Source organism: Amaranthus tricolor, chromosome 5 (genome assembly GCF_026212465.1).
Source record: "Amaranthus tricolor cultivar Red isolate AtriRed21 chromosome 5, ASM2621246v1, whole genome shotgun sequence".
NCBI lineage: Eukaryota > Viridiplantae > Streptophyta > Magnoliopsida > Caryophyllales > Amaranthaceae > Amaranthus > Amaranthus tricolor.
Genome location: NC_080051.1, coordinates 15,876,444 through 15,882,175, shown reverse-complemented (window position 1 = coordinate 15,882,175; position 5,732 = coordinate 15,876,444). Strand labels below are relative to the sequence as shown.

The window sequence follows — 5,732 nt, the reverse complement described above, 5'->3', positions numbered from 1 at the left end:
GATTTGCAGTTGGCGGATGTTTTTGGATTAATTTATTTATTTCCATAATTGTCCTCTTGTTTAATATTTTTTGACATTTGTCTAAAATTCAAAATTATAATTATGATAGTCTAACAATGTAAATGACTTATTTTAATGATTAATTAAATAAATTTTATGTCATTTCAATTTTAAACAACTATTGCTGGAAAAAAAGGACAATTATGTACTTCTAATAATTTAATAAATTACAGTATAATTGGAATGGATGTAATTTATTACCAATATATTTTCTAAACTGTACATTTATATATAACAGTGTAATTGGAATAATTGTGATTTATTACATTCATTATTGTATAAATTTTTTCCATAAATACAAATGTGTAAATATGGTAAGTCAAAAAATGCAAATTAGTCAAAATTCATTAATACTTTCCAATGAAAAAAAGACCAATGGCATGCTCACAATCAAACAGCCTTTTGCTATTATACAATAATATCAATAGAATGTATGATTCAATGTATCAAATGATGCATGTTTGAAAACTATTTTCTAGTATTGCAATAATGTAAAGAAAAATTATCAATTAATTAACAAGACTCCCCATGAAATTGACGTTGTTTATGTAACAACCCGACTTACCGTTGACTGGGTAAACAGGGTCGTCACGGGGATTATTTCCCAAGAAACTTAAATCATATCCCAAAACCTGGGCAAAGGAACCACCAGCTCTATTACGAAACCAACACAGCTAAATCTCAAACCAAATATCTAATCTAAACATTAAGTAACCATACAACTCACTACAAGTCCATTATAATCAACATAATCAAAACTAATCATAACTATTATACATTAAACAATTCCTAATACAAACTAGAAGCTTCCACGGCCTCAGCTCAAAAGAACATCCTTAGCACTCTCATCAACATCGCTAACCCGATTATTCCCGACCGGATCCGATCTGTAATCAGCTAAAAGATGGAAACAACAACGAATCAGATTAAACTGAGTGAGAAGCAACAATCCAAAACAATTAAACACAGCAGTACAAAACAGTGGTTTAAAAGCAACATCAGTTTCCTAGATCTATGTGCGCACAGGGAGTCTAGTTTGAGAGGTGCCCCATAGCTCTAAGGCTATGTCGCTCTCGGGTGAAGCTAGTCAATATCTCAATGACAATTCGCTTCAAAAATAGGGAGTAGGGAATCATGTTTCTCAACTCCGTCAATGACCAGCTCGCAAGCCCGATCCATTGACCATATCAATATCAGCATAATCATTCATAAACATTTATCACATTCATATAAATTTCACAAACTTTAAATAAATATCTTACAAATGGTAGCCTGGCCAGACCCCTTTTAAGGGACCGTTACTACTCACCTAAAAGAACGCTTCAAGAGGCTAAGTCTGCTACCCCGCGATTATTAGAAAGGCTCTTCGATAAAGTCGCCTTCTGAAGCATAACAACATAGCATCACAACAACGCATACGATACTACGGCTAGGTTTATTTAATTCATTACTACTCTTCCTAACAATGCATAGATCCAATAGCTATTCTAATATTTCGAATCATTTAAATCTCACATGTTCTATTCTAATCTCCCGATTTTCCACCAAGATTTTATAACCATGACCTATAAGTGTCAATTTTTCTTCAAGATTAACAACGTCTATAACTTCCTTAGTTTCCTTTGTAATTCCAACTACTACAAAAAGATAGACATTTTAACTCATCATTACCAATACTTTTAAGAATCATATAATTAAATCAAGAACCCCGATTATCCAATATTCCACCACATTCATATATTTCTCGACCTATATTTAACATTATTTATCCACAATCAAAATGATTAATCTCAACTTCACCTAAATCTATCAATCAACATAATACCCATAACAAGTTCTCAAATCAACAAACATCTAATATATCATCTAAGAGCATCACTTTACTCAATTACTTGTCATCATCATCGTCAAAACCACCTTGAACAACTAGCATTTACATGAGAAATTCATTAACCAAACCAAAATCAGGACATCATCATCATCATTAGCCATAAATTCCTACTTCCTAACAATAATTATCCACTATCTCATATCCAACTAATAATCCCAATCAACATAACTTATCTAATTAGTTTATATAAATTCAAGATTCAATAAAATTTAGCGTTTAACACATGATAAAAAGAGTACTCAATTTGATCTCCAACTTTAATTATGAACAAGTAAATCAAAAATATCATTTTCGAATTTACAAGACACCCTGCTAGTATTTTGGGTATAACTTCCTCATACAAACTCATTTTGGGGCGATTTAAGTGTCCACGCGACCGCGACTCGGAGCTCTACAATTCTTGTGAAGGAACCAGAACCCAAAAACAATTAGAACTACTTTTAAAGTGGCCAAAACAGAACGTTCAAATTCCAGACTGAAATTTCAATAAATATCAAACTTTATACTAGAAATCAAATAATCCAAAAACCAATACTAATCATGTAACGGCCCGGTTTAAGTGACCCGGAAAATCATATGAAAACATGATTCCGGTTCACAAACGGACACAAGAAAAAAAAATAATTTTTTTTTACTCGGATCGTCAACGTTCCAACGGTAAAGGAATATGGTCAATGCAGAAAACAACGTCAAACAAAATAAAACAAGTCAGCGGAAGTCTTTACATACAACTCGAGAGCCTACTGGCCTCTAGACTAGCTAAAAGTTGTACGAAATAAAAAGAAAAACGTCATAAACTTTCTTTACATAAACTGAGATATTTCGACTCATAAACTTGTTACAAAGTATATCTTAGACTAGATGGTTACGGGTTCTAAGCTGAGTCCTCACTCCAGCCCCCACCTGCAATCAACCTACTACTCGTCGTATGACAACACGTAGCAGGTTCCAAGAACAACCAATACACGTCAGACACTTCATACATATATCAAACAGGTTGAATACAAGCATTGTGTTTACCCTAGCATGCAAAGGCTCTAATACATATTCATTATTCAATATTTCCAATCTTGTAACGTTGCCCGTCCTGTTCGGGTCGTTCAAGTATAATTTCAAATATTTTTGGTGGAATACACTTGGGAGAGCTAATCCCAAGGCAACCACCGACCTAAGACGTTGCCCGTCCTGTTCGGGTCGCCAAAGGCTAAAGTATGCATACCCCCATGGTGACCGTAATGACCCAAAACTGCCATGGGAACAATAATTTATAATATTCCAAACCATTTGTTAACCCTCTTTTGGGTAACATAACCAAACGTCAACTCCTTTGGGTGACAAACACATAAATTCTCAATTTTCACTTAATTATTTCATATTATTTGAGGTGTCTAATCCTTATGTGATTTACAAAGCCCCGATTAGAAATAAAACAACATTACTTGCACAACCATATAAACAGTATGGTCTAAGCGTGTACCTTAACGCTGCAAACACACACGTTGCTCAGGCGATTTCACCCTCTTATAAATCGAGGTCCTAAACAACACATACAAAACGATCACATATTAGATCGTGTTTACACATTTAATCCATTCCATACCATTAAGATATCACTAAGACTTGATAATTTTAATTGTTTTCATCCAATTTCCAAAGATTTCAAATTACAAATTCTGACCAGAAACTTTAAGGGCCATTTCGGACAGATTAGAAAATTCGAATGAAAAATCCGACTTCGCCATTGCGCTCGGAACGTGTCAATTACCTTGGGTACCAAATTTCATAATTTCTAACATCCATTTGCTATTTTTAATTATTTTAAACGTTTAACGAGTTTTTTTAAAACAAAACACATTGGATGCATAAACCAACAACGGAAACGATTAACATTTCCCGAGCCGTCACCAATACCGAGACAGCAACTGCTGTCCGGAATTCTCATTACATTTTTATTGTTGCTATTAATATTTATATATATTCATACACAAAAACCCCATCATCAAGGCGTAAGAGTCATCAAAAAAATAAAAAGAATAGGCCCATCCATAAAATCTTCAAGAGACTTAAAACTCCACAAATTATGATAATTAAATTAAATACTTAATTCCCTTAACAAATTAAATTTTGTAGAGAATTACAAAACCAAATCACCCTTTTAAATCAAGACACATATATATAAATATAACACAATCCTTCAAACAAATCAAATTTTGCTAAAGGATTACTAAACCCTTGGATGACTACATTACTTGATTCATATCATTTAAATTTCATCTAGTAAATTGAAATTTTGTTAGAGAAAATAGACCATAAGAAATTTATTTAGATTTCTATGTAACTTTAAATACTTAATTCTTATAACAAATATAAATTTTGTTAAAGAATATTGATCAAGAAGTTCTTTTCTTAATCCTTTAACAAATTAAAGTTTATTAAAGGGTTATTAGAGAAAATTTTCATATATAAAAGAAAAATATTCAATCCTCTTATAAGTCATTGGATATCATCATACATAAAATATAATTCATTTAGAAATCTTTGTATATAAAATCTATAATTAACAATTCAATTAAACTTACCCTTTGATCAAAAGATTGGATTGAACAACAAATTTTTTTTTTTTCCTTTTGAATGTGCCGAATTCAAGGAGCAAAAAGGGAGAAAATTTCTGAATTTTTTTTTTGTTTACTTGAAGTTTTGAAATGGTGAGGGAAATCAAAGAAGTTTAAGGATTAATAGTTACTTAAGATAATGGTCATAATTGTGCCATAATACACAATTATGAGAGGAGTTACAAGACTCCTCCCATGCCTCCACCAACCGGCCACCCCTTCAATTTCCTCCTAATTATTATTTTTTTTAATTAATTAATTAAGTAATTATTATATTATTGTTAAAACAACAAAGAAACGTCACACGATAACATCGTACGCGATAAAACTCGTTACCGTTAAAATTAAACCTACTTTATTTCTTAAAATTAACTATGTAAAATAATATAATTTAATATTACTTATTTATTTTATTTTTTTATACTTTATTTTATTATATTTTATTTATTTTTAAACCCGATAAATTACGGGGTGTTACAAATCAACACTAATAACCCAAAAACCAATACTAATCAACACTAAAAAGAACCCAACTAAAGCCTTCGAAATGAATGAACAAAGAACACAAAAGGATTTTCAGATCTTTCTTCTTTAATGGAATAAAATCTACAAATATATTAATTTTTACATGTAATTTCGATTAGAAATAGTTAGGGTTCAAACATATGAGAAGAAAATCGATTATAAAAGATGAGTAAAATGAAATTACACATAGAAATTAAGAGATTTAATACCTTAGTTTGTTTACACCAACAATTACAAGAAGAAGGAGGAAGAAGATGGTGAAGATGGTGCCGGTGTTGCTGTCGCTCGAAGAAGAAGAAGGAAGGAATGAGAAGGAAGAAGAAGGGGAAGGGAATGGCGGTGAAGGAATACGTGAAATGAGTGGGAATTGGGAAAAAGTTTCTGATTTGGGTATTAATTCACCCCCCCTTTTTTTATATATATATACATATATATATATATATATATATATATATATATATATATATATATATATATATATATATCATTATTATTATTATTATTATTATTATTATTATTATCACTTAACCCACTTGATTCACGGTAATTTATAATTAATTTAAAGCCCAAAATTATTTTATTTATTTTAAATTCCCAAATGTCACAGTTTATAGACTAATAAGCACATTCTAAAAATTCTAATC

The 5,732-nt window shown here is 31.0% G+C and overlaps 1 long non-coding RNA gene across 2 annotated transcripts; it reads right to left on the bottom strand.

Moving 5' to 3' along the window:
* Positions 1-443: 443 nt before the first annotated feature.
* On the bottom strand, positions 444-5,484 carry LOC130814072 (uncharacterized). Of its 2 annotated transcripts, none has more exons than XR_009042291.1 (3): positions 5,298-5,484; positions 3,429-3,487; positions 444-957 (listed from the first exon to the last, which is right to left on the bottom strand). It is a non-coding gene; the product is annotated as an uncharacterized LOC130814072 (long non-coding RNA). The 2 variants fall into 2 exon arrangements; XR_009042290.1 differs by lacking the exon at positions 444-957 and adding an exon at positions 1,460-2,868.
* Positions 5,485-5,732: the final 248 nt, after the last annotated feature.